Source organism: Lepidochelys kempii, chromosome 11 (assembly GCF_965140265.1).
Source record: "Lepidochelys kempii isolate rLepKem1 chromosome 11, rLepKem1.hap2, whole genome shotgun sequence".
In the NCBI taxonomy this organism is placed as follows: Eukaryota; Metazoa; Chordata; order Testudines; family Cheloniidae; genus Lepidochelys; species Lepidochelys kempii.
This window is the reverse complement of record NC_133266.1, coordinates 46,570,683-46,586,199: the sequence shown is the minus strand read 5'-3', so window position 1 is coordinate 46,586,199 and position 15,517 is coordinate 46,570,683. Positions and strand designations below refer to the sequence as shown.

At 37.9% G+C, this 15,517-nt stretch overlaps 1 long non-coding RNA gene across 1 annotated transcript; it reads right to left on the bottom strand.

Moving 5' to 3' along the window:
- Positions 1-209: 209 nt before the first annotated feature.
- LOC140895311 (uncharacterized) lies at positions 210-12,056 on the bottom strand. Its single transcript, XR_012154165.1, has 3 exons — positions 11,934-12,056; positions 1,090-1,180; positions 210-341 (listed from the first exon to the last, which is right to left on the bottom strand). It is a non-coding gene; the product is annotated as an uncharacterized lncRNA (long non-coding RNA).
- Positions 12,057-15,517: the final 3,461 nt, after the last annotated feature.

Below are 15,517 nucleotides of genomic sequence, written 5' to 3'. Positions count from 1 at the left end.
AGAATACAGAACCATATTTCCCACAAACCCCCCCACCCCCCGAAACAGTGCAAAGGCTCTGGGGAGTCGGAGTAATGGTGGAGCTGAGGGAGAGGGAAATAGTTGCTCAGAAGGAGCCTGGGTGTAAACTTGGAGCCCCTGTCTGACCCTCCGCCCTGCCCATACCCACGCTGTCTGTCTCCCTATAGCCCCGTCTCTTACCTGGTCCAACAGGCCCTGTGAAGAAGGCAGGCTTTTTCTCTTCCCTAGCTGGTTGGTAGTGGCTGCTGTAGTCTAGCGCCACAGAGCCCTCTGGTGGGCAAAAGGCAGAACTATAACAACTTTTCAGCAGAAGCTTTTTTCTGTGCAAAAAATTAAAAATATGTGTGACTCATTAATTATGCGCGCATGCAGTGGTGCAGAATTTCCCCAGGAGTAAGTGTTGCACTGGTTTGTGTATTAATCTGATTCATATTTTAAGTACTTGGGTTCTTTAAGAATGAAAGGCACTATATAAGTATGTTTCTAACATAATATTTCATTGGTGACATTGAGTTACCATGTTATTTTTCTCTCTCATTTCTAGGGTCTTTATCTTATTGTTGCTGTATTTCTTCTTCAAAGGGAATAATTTACAGTTTTCTTGATACTACTCAATAATTCTCCATAAATTAGCCCATACATTTCCATAAGTATCTATAAAACAGAGGTATGACATCATTTATTAGCTAATACACGTAAAGAAGTCACATGCAAATTCTTTTAGAGATGGATGATTTAAATGCCTTTGATTGTACTTAGCTATCTAATGGTCCAATCCAGGATCTGAAGACTTGCCATATACGCCAACAGGGGTTGGATCAGGCCTTAAGTGATTAGAACCCAGCTATTAAATAATACATTACATTACTTCTTGTCTAAACCAAATATTAACATGTCATAAGTATTATGAGGAAAAAAACAAGCACTTCCTTAAGGCCATTATATCCTTGTCATATGTTTAGAATGTTGGGGGCAGAAAGTGTATTTAATAGTTCTTTCCGAGTGGTATCTTTTGAAAAATCGTGGTTCTCAGGATCTTTTGTATAAGAAAATACTAGTTAAGCTTACATTCCCACAGCTCGTATGGAAGTGGTGGGTGTAAATCAAACAGTTGTTTTCTGGCTTCCTGTCAAGTTCAGGCAGGTGGTTCTTTGCAACTCTAAAAGACATGAGAAAATTGGCCCACAGTACTAAGTATAGCTCACAGCTTAAGCAGCACTTCCTTCCAAACAATGATAGCTAGAGTCCAGCATTAGATTTTAAAAAACTCTTAGTGTTTGACTTGCTCTTTAAGAGGTTATTGGAAATAGCTATGATGGCTATGATAGTATCAGGAAAAGAAAGACAGATGAAAGCAATCATCTAAAGCTATTTAAAACTTGCAAGCAGGGAAATTCCTTGCCTGGGAAAATCTTTTAGATCTTCCAACTGATTTCATGGTTTGTAATTTGAAATGTGAAACTAATGTCAAATAATTTAATATTAATAGGGTAACCCACAGGATGAGCTAATTTTGCCCTTTTATTAGTATTTGTGTTCTTTTTTGCACCTTTCATTTCTGATAGTAGAATCCCTTTCTCCATGGCTTCAGCCAAACGTATCTGCCACAACTGCTTTCATATTGTGCAATGACCTACTATAAACTCTAAACTTCATTACTGGAGTCTTCAAGGTTTTGGCAAGGTCCATTGCACACCACTCACCTCTCCTATGAGACTCTAGCATCATTAAATCAGAATGAGAGGGTAAGGAGCCCCTTGTCAGATTGACTCCCAAGAGAGTATGCTAAGCACCTTCTCCCTTCCCCACCCCCAGCAAGCTGAATATAATAGCTGCAGTTAGAAGCTGGTCATATTATTAACTCAGAATAATATTTACTGTGCATTTAGCCCCCCTTTTTCTTCATAAATTGTTCATGAACCAAACCTAATTTCTGGCAACGTATTTGATGAAAAATCTTTAGCCTGTGGATCATTTGTAACTGCTCCCTCGGACAATTGTTTATTCCTTCTTGATGGTTGTGTTGTGTTGTGGTGTTAGTCACCTGAGTCACATTGTACTGTTTCTGCTTCTGACTGGATGTCTGCAAATTTCTAAAATTAGAGAATAACAAATGACAAATAGTGCATAATCCACATCCGTTAAGTGTTTTTGGACAAATTCATGCAAAATCCATTAAACTTTCTGTATGTATTAACATTTCATGGTTCTCCAAATACTCACAAATAATGCATTATAAATAAATGAACAAACAATAGCAGACTGTAATTGGAACATTATGAAAGTGTTCGAGTATTTTCTTTAAATAGTGTATCAGCTCTGCTTGTAGTTAACTTCTGCTTTCCTACAAGCACACCTGAACATGAAAACATTCAACTCCTCGTTCAAACAAAGACTAATATTCTCAAGTGAAATTTAACGTAAAATATAAATCATGCTTCATAGATTATTGTATTTCGTAGGTTAATATTTGTTTTAAACTCTTTGGAAGGACAGGCAAAGATGACCTATGACCAACTCAGTATCTAGGGGTTGAAATCAGCTCACTTAAAAGTGTTCTCAGCAAGACTAGTGCCATGAATTAATCTTAAAGCTTGGGGAATTTATCAGATAAGAGTGTCACCTAGTGAGCATTTAATTAAGAGAAGCACAAAATGAATGGTATTATTGATTGTTGATCTAACAACATTTGTCACTTAATTCCTAGAGAATTAACTCATAGACTTTAAGGTCAAACGGGACCATCATGATAATCTAATCTGATTTCCTGGATATTACAGGCCACAAACTTCACCACCCACTCCTGTAATAGACCCATAACCTGGCTGAGTTACTGAAGTCTTCAAATCATGGTTTAATGACTTTAAGCTACAGAGAATGCACCATGTACAATAGTTTAAACCTGCAACTGACCTCATGAGGCAGAGGAAGGCAAAAAACCTGCTAATCTGCCTGTTGTAGCTATTTGTGTATTTATGCAAAATCTACCTGCGTGCACTCAATTATATTTTTGATATCTTTCTACCAGCCTCGCTTTGATGCTGCTACTGGAATTCCCTTATCTGCTTAGGCCAGAATTGATGCTACATTGGCAGCCAATCAGCATGTAATATCAGGGAATAATATTGAAGGGAATTAAAAGTGTGCAATTAAAAGCTGAAAGTGCTGGCTCATCAGGAAAGACTATTAGAACGAAACAGACATAGCGTCTCCAGCCAATGTACTCATGTTGTTGTGAGCAACAGAAACCAGGAGAAAGGACCACTCCAAAATATGATTAGTTAAAAAAATCTTTAAAAATAAGTGTATCACAAATATTTATTCCCAAAATATTGAAAAACTATGTGAATTAGTGGGTAGAACAAAATATTTGCAATTCCAGAGTATTATAAGTTGATTTGTGTTAAAAACTGAGCTTTGTAGCATTATATTATGTTCTATAAATACAAAAGATAAATAATGTTTAAGAAAGACTGATCCTCTCTTATTCTGATATAACGTCCTTCATCTTAAAGGATCCCCACAGGCCCAATTGTGAAACAGTTACTCATGTTGCGAAGTACATATTCACACAAGTATAGTAGTCCCATTTATTATTGATGCTAAATGGTGGATATGCCTAAAGCCTTTTGGAAATGGTTTGTTTGGCTTTTTGGGAAGATTTTTGTTCACTCTGTTCAGATTGGGTGAAAGATGCTTACAATCTTATGATTCTATGACCACTAAAATGGACCACACCTGTGGAGTCTGTACCTACTCCCCACCTTCCCTGCCCCTTTTTGCTCAAGTTGCTCCTACATATCAGTAGCAGCCCTTGTTTACTCCCTTGTGCACCGGAGTAGCAGTTCTGACCAGCTTTTATTTAGGCCTAGTAGCCAGGAAGTCGAGAGGATTTGCACAACCCTTTACCCCATTCCGCCTCCACTGCACTGCCTCATGTGTCTGGCCATGATTTGGGCCTTACTGGGGAAAAAATTCTCTTTACAAATAACAAACATTTGTCTTGGCCCAGTGTATAATGAATATCTAATGATGTACAGTTAAGAAATAATAATAATACAAAGTATGCTATCTTACGTAGCCATGCTCTCTGCTTGCAGCAACAAATGTACTAACATGTCAGAATATTCATTGTGACAAGTGATTGCATAAATTATAATTGTCACATAATTTGAAATTAGTTGGTTGCTGATAAATTCTGTTATTTGGCATGAAGACACTGAGATAAGATATATGTCATATGTTCAGCCATGCCAATAGCTAAAATAACTATAAATTCATAGCTAGGGAACACATGTGCTAATAAGACTTCACTGCTGTTTACATGGGGCATACATTAAATTGATTAACTTTATAATTTGGGTGATGATTATACTTTTCCTTTTTTAGAATGATAGTAACTTTGGTAACTTACCACTATAATTTCTAGAAGACTGAAGGTTTAAAAAGATGGAATCTGGCTCTCCCAACATTTCTTATATTTCTCTCCCAACTGTTTCTTACATTACAAAAGAATAGTTTATCTGAGCCTAAATCAGAGTGCACCGTACTTGTATAACGGATGCCCCTTTTTTCCCCTGGGAAAGCTATTGCAAAACCATAAATTGTTTGAAAAATAACATATGGTTTACCACTAACAGCAAAAATTATAATGGGCAGTTAGTTACTAAACATACTACCTTCTCAGATTATAGTGGTTTTGTTTAAAATTAAGTTTTTACAGTTTATAGACTCCATTTTGTGTAATATATGTTCACTGTCCTGGCTTGATACTTTTGCATATTTTTTGTCCCAGCTTCAGTAAACTTATGATTCAAGATCTAGAAGTTAATGTCTGGAGATATGGATATGCTATTGTTGTCCAAATCTAGTTAAAGGTTCTCTCTTACTTCAGTAGCCTCTGCGTTTAGAGTGCAAAAGTGATTAGTTACTGGTTTTCTTGTTCAGTGGTTGACAACAAATATGGCTACTGACAGGGTGTTGATTCTGCATCCCATCTTCTTATCCTCCAAAGAGTTCAGAAAATGTCTAGCAATTTTTATTTTATATATATATATATATATATATATAAAGAGGATAAATGTTCATGATGTTATACTAATTAGTCACAGAATAATTCTTGGTATTTATCATTATCGTCAAGTATCAAGAAAAGGTTTATTTTCTCTTTTTTCAGAGAGAACTATTGATCTAGATGATAGAGAGCTATACGTGGTATTTTTACATGGATTTGAACTATCTAATTTAGAAGTGATTTGTATTTTTTACATAGATCCATGAGTGCTACATTTACTGAAGTGTTTGTTATTTATACACTGAACTAATTCATCACAGTCAACCTTCCCCACACTGCTCTGCTGAACTCTTGATGTATGGGACCCACCTTCTGCTATGGGAGGTAGTCCCTCACCCATGCCTTCGCTGTCCTTAGCATCTTTGCAAAGACCGCTGTAGTGGTTCCAACTGCTATAATAGTTTTTGCAATGGAGTTACCTATTCACAAAAACAACGAGGAGTCCTTGTGGCACCTTAGAGACTAACAAATTTATTTGGGCATAAGCTTTCGTGGGCTAAAACCCACTTCATCAGATGCATGGATTGGAAAATACTATAGCAGGTATATATATACACAGTACATGAAAAGATGGGGAGTTGCCTTACCAAGTGGGGGGGTCAGTGCTAACAAGACAATTCAATTACAGTGGAAGTGGGCTATTCTCAACAGTAGAATACCAAGGGAGGAAAAATCATTTTTGTAGTGGTAATAAGGGTGGCCCATTTCAAACAGTTGACAAGAAGGTGTGAGTAACAGTAGGGGGAAATTAGTATGGGGAAATTAAGTTTTGTAACGACCCATCCACTTCCAGCCTTTATTCAGGCCTAATTTGATGGTGTCCAGTTTGCAAATTAAGTCCAGTTCTGCAGTTTCTCATTGGAGTCTGTTTTTGAAGTTTTTTTGTTGAAGAATTGCCACTTTTAAGTCTGTTATAGAGTGACCAGGGAGATTGAAGTGTTCTCCTACTGGTTTTTGAATGTTATAATTCCTGATGTCAGATTTCTGTCCATTTATTCTTTTGTGTAGAGACTGTCTGGTTTGGCCAATGTACATGGCAGAGGGGCATTGCTGGCACATGATGTGATATGGACACCATCAAATTAGGCCTGAATAAAGACTGGGAGTGGATGGGTCACTACACAAACTAATTTCCCCTGCTGATACTCGCACCGTCTTGTCAACTGTTTGAAATGGGCCACCTTGTTTACATTGGCCTCATTAACACTACAAAAGTGATTTCTATCCCTTCTTGTTAACTGTTGAGAATAGCCCACGTCCACCTTAATTGAATTGGCTTGTTAGCACTGACCCCGCACTTGGAAAGGTAACTCCCAATTTTCATATGCTGTGTATTTATACCTCCCTACTGTATGTTCCACTCCATGCATCTGATGAAGTGGGTTTTAGCCCACGAAAGCTTATGCCCAAATAAATTTGTTAGTCTCTAAGGTGCCACAAGGATTCCTCATTGTTTTTGCTGATACAGACTAACATGGCTACCACTCTGAAACTTATTCAAAAGGAGCTTAACTAAGAGACTACCACATTATTTCATCTAGACCACTGAGTAGATGTCAGATGATAAGTTTTAGTCACTAATGACCTAGACTGCTTCCAAACCAGTGTGAAAAACTCCATTTTCCATTACCACCTTCCAGAACTATTCATATCTTCCGACCTCTTAAAAAAGATCATAAAAATGTAATAGATGGTCTGTATATTAGTTGTATGGGGACATGTGGCAGGTGGAAGCAAAGATTGGGCAAATGTGTATATTTTTATTCTATACCAAATGAATCATGTTATACGAAAAAATTGCTCGTTCACATTCTGCTCATAATGTCCACAGCTGATATTTTTACTGAGCTGTAAATAAGTACTTGATAAGAAGAACAGCATGGAGGGGAAAAGCCATAATGCAGCTAGCATTGCCAGATCAGAGCTGTTCCAAGGTTGCCTTCAGCCAAAATCCTGTTTCTTCTCAATGTTAACTTATTATTCCTTTTATTTTTTTAACAAAAAATTATAAAAAACATTTTTTGTTTTAAATTGACAGCAAACTTCTGTTAGATTAAATCATGAAAGAAAGAGAGAAATGCAGGGGGTGAAATCCTGGTCTCATTAAAGTCAGTGGCAAAACTCCCATCAACTTCAGTGGGGCCAGTATTTCACCAAAGATCCCTGGGATATGAAGTGCATACTAAGGCTAAGATTTTCTAAGCTATTGAGACTCCGGTTCACTCGGATAATTAAACACATGTCTAAATTTAACAACATGAGTAGTCCCATTAAAATCAATATGCATATTACAGTAAAGACTAAAAACTGCAGTGGCAGACAAGAACTCCTTCAACAGTCACAAAAATAGAAAGTAAGATTTGCTATTCTGAGTAGGTACTTGAGGGAAAAGTGATCAACTAACCAATGATCAAAGTGACCAGTTATGTTCCTTTAGAGTAAGTTGTCAAGTGTCAGGTGAAAGGACCTGGTAGCCTCAGAGAATTGTGCTCTCTAGCTTTTGATCCTCCTTATTGGCTCATTAGTGTTAGGCAACTATGAGGAAAGGCTTATTATAAACTTCAGACACATTTTTAAACTTCTAACATCGTTCTTTTCATCTAAGTCTAGTTTGAACTACGTTACATATATTGCAAGATAGCAGACATAATTATCTGTTGGTGCTAATGGCAAAAGAAGCATTGCTTGAGTATGGGAGATAGAAGGTCTATCAGGAAATGGAGCAACAAATCATAAAACTACAACTTTATGTTACTGTTTAGAGGTTTCAACAATTGTTAATATAATAAAAAAAATAGGAACTATCCATTAATAGAAATTGACAAAGAAGAGATCAATTAGTGAGTCTGCCTTTAGACATGTTTTTTGAAGTTGGAGAGTCATTCACACTGTAGTTACTTATCTAGGGAGATGTACTCAGAATTGTCTTGTACCTATGTGCAAAAATGATTTTTATTATTTATTCTTTTCTAACCTGCCAAGTGTTCTCTGAACCACCTGCAGCCCGAAGAATCCCCTACTCCTATTCTTACTCTGTATTTAACACCATCAGTCTAAACTCTGGCCAGAGTTCCTTAGAATTAGGGAAGCCTGGATATGACTCCATCTAAAATCTATCATTGCTGTTCCTGAGTTGGCAAAATGACAAACACAAGGCACTCCCTTTCCCCAGAGGTTGAATATTCTGCCTTTGCAGCCCTCTCAGAAACTCTCTACCCAGAAGAAAAGGACCAAGAGCAGTGTCTCAAACTTGGAGCCCCTTTCTGGTAGTGCGTTGCCTCCAGACCTCATTCTGAACCTAGCAATGAGGCCTTGCAACCTAACAATGTTGACCCCCAACAGTTCTTCTTCCTTTTTATACATCACAGCACTTGCTATCATGATCTCACATATTCAGATCTTATCCTTAATATAAAGCAAAGAAGAAAGGTATTTGCTGATAAATAACTTGAGGGTTCTGAAATATTCATAACTTTTGGCAGCAGATAAATTCTTTGTGTTGTTTATTTTAATACAGCAGAGTGGGAGAGTAAAATCATGTTTGTTATCCATTAGGCGGGCCAATTTAGTGGTTATAGAGGTTTTTCTTCTGTATGCCAAACTTATCTTCCAAGGGTCTTTCTTTTCCCATTTGGGATTGGAGCTACCCAAGCCAAAATATACAGTTCGAAAGATGCTGCAAGATACTAACTGTGACATCCTGGCCCCACTGAAATAAATGGCAGTTTTGTTAATGATGTCAATAGGCCTGGAATTCCTCCTGCGTGTTATAAATGGCTAGCAGTGATGATTATCCTTGTGAGCTGTTGGTAAAATCTAACAATAATCAATAAATTAGCATTGCCACTGAGGAAAAAAGCCAGATATCATCGGGTACAGAGTGATATAGGAGTAGAGCTGGGAGAACAATTAATTCAGTGTCTAATAACTCTTTTTCTGTTAGTGAGTTGCTTGCAAACAGAATGTTTATTTTTAAATTAATTCTGTATTTGAAATTATTCATAAAATTCATTGCAGGTGTTCAAATTTCAAAATTGAGTTGCTTTGACCGGACACACAGATCATACGATATGTTCATGTTCACCGATAGGATGAATTTAATTCTTAGGATCAGGTTTCCGGTATGAATACGTCTGAATACAAATTTAAAATTTGCATTCACTGAATATTCAACAATATTTGCGTAAAAGTAATTGCTTACATAAACATTACTATCAGTAAATGCATTTACTAAAATATTTGCAGAAAACAAACACAAAAAACAAACAGAATACAGTGAAAACAAATTCCTTTAAAAACTTAAATGTTAGAAGAAAATATTTTTCTCTACACAGAAGTATTATCAGACTGCAAAATTAATGCTTACACTGTTATTTTAAAAGAAAAGCTAATAAGCTAACGTTGATATAATGTCTAATATAATGTATAAACAAAGGGATTTATTAAGCTTCCTATTCATGATTTGACATTGTATCACTATAATGTAAAAGAGGCAATTCTCAGAGGGCCTTGATTATACCTGGAATTTGCAAATTGTACCTCAACAATGAAGGTGTCACTATTTAAGTAATTTAGCTTACAATGCACTTGGACAATAGTTTTCCCACAGTTGGCAAAATATGGATCTTCCCACAGAGAATAGATTTTTCGCATTTTACAAACATCTGCATGAATTGGTCTACAGTCTAGATAACACAGCAAATTAGAATTTATTTTTAATTAGCTTTGGTGTGCATCAAGAGGATATATTTGTCTCCACATGTTTTAATCTTCTACCTCTTTAGGTAGATGAGTTATAACTAGCAAGAGACATAAAAGGCAATAAGAAGAGGTTTTATAAGTACATTAGGAGCAAGAGGAAGACAAAGGAAAGCATGGGTCCTCTACTTTGCAGGAAAGGAGAGCTAATAACCGAAGATATCAAGAAGGCTAAGGTGTTTAATGCCTATTTTGCTTCAGACTTCACTAAAAAGGTAAACTGTGACCATATGTTTAACACAATATTAACAACATGGAGGAAGAAACACAATAGGGACAAGCCAAGACAAGCCAAAATAGGGAAAGAACAAGTTGCATACGTTAGATGTATTCAAGTTGGCAGGGTCTATGAAAGTCACTCTAGGGTACTTAAGGAATTAGCTGAGCAATCTTTGAACTGTTAGTGATCATTTTTGAGAACTCAAGGAGGATGATTGAGTTCCCAGAGGACACGAGTGCAAACATAATATCTACCTTTAGAAAGGGGAACAAAGCGGAATTATAGACCAATCAGTCTAACTTCAATACCTGGATGCAATGTCTGTACTCCACATGCTGCTTAAGTGTAGACACACCTTAGGAGTAGAAAGTCAATACAGCTATTGTTTTAGTTGATAAAATATCAGTTGGTAGTTTTATGTTAAGGTCATACATGCAAAATAGCCATTAACATGAATAGTTCATGAACTGCCTCTAGAAATACAATGTAAAGGAAACACATTTTCATCAAACAAGCTTCCCAATTATTGCTTTTTTTTTCTCTTTTATTGCCAGGGTCATTTATGCTTAAAGTATTGAATTTAATAGTTTTCCCATCAAGGAACAATAATTTTGCTTTTCTAGGACAAAATTTTTTGAAGAGCTTAAGCTCGTCCCCTTAGCACTTCAGAAACACATAGTAAACAACAGCAACAAAATTTTCATTGTGTTTTTCTTTTTTAATTCATGGCTAGACTGAAGTACTAAGAATGAGGATGCTGTGCAAAGCTGACTTTGCATTAACTAGTTTCTCAACCTATTCTTTTATATTTGGAAAATGCGTAACTGCTCCCTTGAAAGACTGGGAGAACTGGAGAAGGTATATAAACCACAGAGAGAATACACTCCAAGTCTTTGGCTGGTATAAATCAGCATAGCTGGAAATTCCTGGCACTTCCCTGCAGTTATAGTTCTCTGTGCTAATTCTACCGTATCTCTTGTTCCTCACATCTCGAGTTGTTAACCTGAAAGATTTGGAAATTTTGTACTTTTGTAAGTGGCAAATGTTTTGAGGCAGCCGAAGAATTCATTAACATTTCCTTTTTTTCACATCAGCAGATTCCTTTTGCACAAAATGAACATAAAATGAGGTATAAAAGACATTACAAGCAACATTTCCTATGTTCTTTTAGCTCCTTTGAGAAATATGGCTCCTTTAGTGTTTCTGAGGACCACTGCATTTATGCTTCAAGCACTCATTGGACAAATATCAATGACTTAATAGATACTTTTGATACCATAGCAATAGTTAACAGGTAAAACAAAAATTTTTAATCACCTTGATCACTTTGATCGATTGGTCCGTCAGCCCTCAGATAGATTGCACCAATCACAACACACCTTCTCTTCTCTTATCCTGGCCTTCCTTCTCCATGTGTCGCCATGCCTTTTCACAATAAAATTTTCCCATCTCTTTGGAGTCAGCTGAGTGGTTGTTTCAGTCCCCGTGGGTACCACTTGGTGACAGCTGCAGTCCATTGATTGTCAGTGAGCCTAACTATATGACCAGCCCATCAGATTTTACTGTACCTGCTTTCAACTATAACGTCCTGCACTCCACTTTGCTTTCTGATCACTTCACTGAGGACTCAGTCATGGATTGAAATCCCCAGAATTCTTCTTCCCATTGCCCTCTCTGTGACAGAAAGTTGTTGCTCCTCTATCTTAATCAGCGCCCATGTTTTGCTGCCATACAATATTGCCGGCAGCAAACTCTGACTGCACTATGGACATGACTCTGTTCAACACTCCCCTTCACATCCCGGTCAAAAAAGGTGTGAAGCAAGGAGACATGGTTTCACTGAAACTCTTCACAGCCTACCTCAAAATGGTAATGAGGCGGATGAACTGGAAGGGTGGAATCAGCGTCAATGGAGAGCAGTTAAACCACCTCAGATTCGCGGACGAGATCATGTTGATTGCCGAAAACACTATGAACATTTTGTATAACCTAAATAAAATATTAAAGAATTATACTTTTTTGCTTTAAAATTCATGTATTTCATTGTATTTTATGTTTACTACAATGCTGAAGACTTTCATAGTGTTATTGTATGCCTTATTTAATTCATTAGTTTGCAGTAGGTAAGTATGTATTTTTTAAAGAATTCAAGAATTACCGGGACGGGATTGTTCCTAAGACACCCGATGTTTATTTCACAGTTGTACTGGTGGACAGTAAACACTTGTACAGTTTTGGTGAGGGTGTTTTTGTGGATTGTGAATCCATAATGAAACCTGTAAAACTGGGATAAAAATCCTTAACTCACAGGAGTGTTGTGAGTATTAATTAGTGAATGTCTGGAACATGCTTTGAAGATGACAAGTGTGATATAAATGTGAATGATTTATTATTACTGTCTTCCTAATATGGGACAAATTTGGCTGATGTGAAACAAGAGATTGAGTTCACTGAATAGAAGTAGGCACAGTAAGATCAGGCCTTTGCAAGCTTCATATACATAATTCTTCCCTTGAATCTCAGTTCTACTCTGAAATACCCCAGATATCCTCCAGTCCTGGGCTTCCACACAGCTCTGCCTGTGCACCTGCCATCTCAAGGAGTGATCCAAAGCCCAGTGAAGACAAAGGAAATTTTGCCATTGACTTCAATGAGCTTCATATTAGGTCCCAAGAAATGGGCCTTGATGCAATGTTTTGAAAAAACTGTTCCAAGCAAACACCCGCATTCTTGCTTAAGAGCATGATCATATTAATACAGACTGTCAGGTTCTGTCAGATCATATTCTCATCATATGCAGTTCCTTCTACACAGTATAATGATACTGTGCAAATCTATTTGGATGTGATTCTATAGCCAGTCTGGCACATTAAATACATGTGGCTTTAGCATCAGCATATTACACCCTATCTAGTTGTTACTACCGTAGAAATCCCCTTAATTAGCATGCCCCCATGAAAACAGAAATATGACAGAGATTCAGATAAGAATATATTGAGCTGGGAAGTATTCACTTTATTTCATGAACAGTGTTAGCATCGTACAAGGTATTAACATGTTATAAATGTATTAGCTTATGATCAAGTAATTTATCAGACATAATAGCATACAGAAGCCATGAACAAAAAGGAACACAGTAGGAAACTTTTGCTGGAGAGTACCAGTTTACATCTGCAGATTCTAGTGTATAGGCTGTAGGCAGAACCCAGTGTGTAATTTATACATTGTGTAGGTATCACTGCAACGAAGTGCACCAGATCTGGTCCCTGGTGAGCTTCCCAATTAAGCAGGGCAACATTTATCAGGGGACATGTCAACGGATTCTACTCCATGTGTGCTATCAATAGCAGATGATAAGTAAAGAAAATTCATGGGACCAGCTTACACCCTCAAAACCCAGGAAAATCAGAGTTAAAGTTCCTACAGCAACCTAAACTCTACCTTAGATCTAAAAAAATGGTTTCTCAATACGGGTCAAACTGTGGCTTGGCAAGCATAGCAGCGCAAGGGGGAGCTTTGCCTCCTGGGTTGCAGTGTGGGTGATGGAGGAGTTCTGCAGAGGTGCTACATTCCCATCCCAGATAGGTGGGTATGATGGGGTGGCTGTGGGCTCAGCTAAGCTGAGGTGCTGGGGATCATACACAGTGCAGTGTTCTCTGTCCGCAAAGCAGCAAGAATACTGAAAAGGAGTCACTGGCTCCTAAAGTCACAATCCTCTTCTTGGGATACTCTAGAGGCAGTGCAACAGCATGCTGCCCCATACTCAGTGTGAATTGTAAACCCATGATCTAGCCCTGTGTAATCACATTAGGCGTGGCAATGTCACACATTATGCTTATTCTGTGAAAAAAACCTTGAAATTTGTGCAAGGGTATCCAAGTATTAAAAAGTCACTTTCCAGTGGTGCAAGCAGAACTGTATTCAGTCTCTGGAAGTCCTGGTTCTCCAGCTCAACCTGCCAAACCTTATTTCCCTTGCTGACCATAGAATCATAGAATATCAGGGTTGGAAGGGACCTCAGGAGATCATCTAGTCCAACCCCGTGCTCAAAGCAGGACCAATCCCCAATTTTTGCCCCAGATCCCTAAATGGCCCCCTCAAGGATTGAACTCACAACCCTGGGTTTAGCAGGCCAATGCTCAAACCACTGAGCTATCCCTCCCCCCAATGGGCAGGGTTTGGAATTATGAGAGTGAGGATGGGAACATATATTTCACCAGTCTGAAAATTTACTATGGTAATGTATTCTGAGCACAGCAGTGGTTTTAAGTTTTCCACTAATGAATTACATTTTCTTTTTTTCCCCTAAAGTACGTTTCTATTTTTTTTTCAAAGAAATCCTTCAAAATGTAAATTTTGTAAATTTGTCACAGTGATTACTCCCCAATATTAATGGATTATTTATGGTGATATTTAAGTGACATTCATAGTGTCTGCCCACTGCTGCACTGACTCGCAATCCCCTCCCTCCAGATCATGGATACATGAGTTGCTACCTTGAGATTTTGTTCTGGCATTGGACAGCTGCACTCTTCCCTTCCCACCACACCACCAGAGAGTCAGATGAAAACAGAATCTCTGCACTTCCTTCGCAGCACTGCATCAAAATGCTTGTCAGAATCATACGCTCTCTGGCTATGTTGGTAATTACAAGCTCCACTGGTGATATTTCCATAGGACAGTTCAATGCAAAGGGTGAAATCTGCCCCTGTGCAGAGGGCCAGCTTAAGGTCTATACACTATGTAAGCCCTATTTTGAGTTCTTAATTTAGACTTCTGGGGCACGTAGGCGTTGTTCTGGCCCTTGACATATGCCCTTGAAATGCCTTCAATGAGAAAAGCATTTCATGCTTCATGGAAGTTGTAGGACCTGATTTTTAAAAGGCAGCTACCTCTTGTGTATGTGCACACACTTTTGGTGAACTATCACCAATATGCACAGATAAATAGATTTCAGAATTTGAGCATGCGAGTGATGGAACGTGTACAGACTAAGTGCATTTGAACACATGAGTTTTCATGTGAAAATTCTATGGTCTGTATATGCAGGTGATAATGCACAAAAGGCATGTGCAGGTGTGCATAGAGTTGCAGAAGTATTAGCCAGTGTTGTGTAAGCATAACCCAGCTGTGACACCACTGAAGGTCAGGAAATTGATACAGAAGAGAATATTCTTGTGGTAAAAGAACTGGATTGGGATGGAGGCAATCTGGATTCAAGTTCCCACTCTATCACACAGCCTGGGGGCAAGTCATTTAATTGCTCTGTGCTTCAATTCCTCAGTTGTATAATAGGGATAATAAAATTGCCCATCTCTGCCTTGTCTGTTTAGATGGCAAGCACTCCCCATGCTGGGACTGTCTCTTGTGTCAGCACCTAGCTCAAAAGGGTCCAGATCTTGGCGGAGGTCACTGCAGTACAACAAATATAAACTATCACCAGC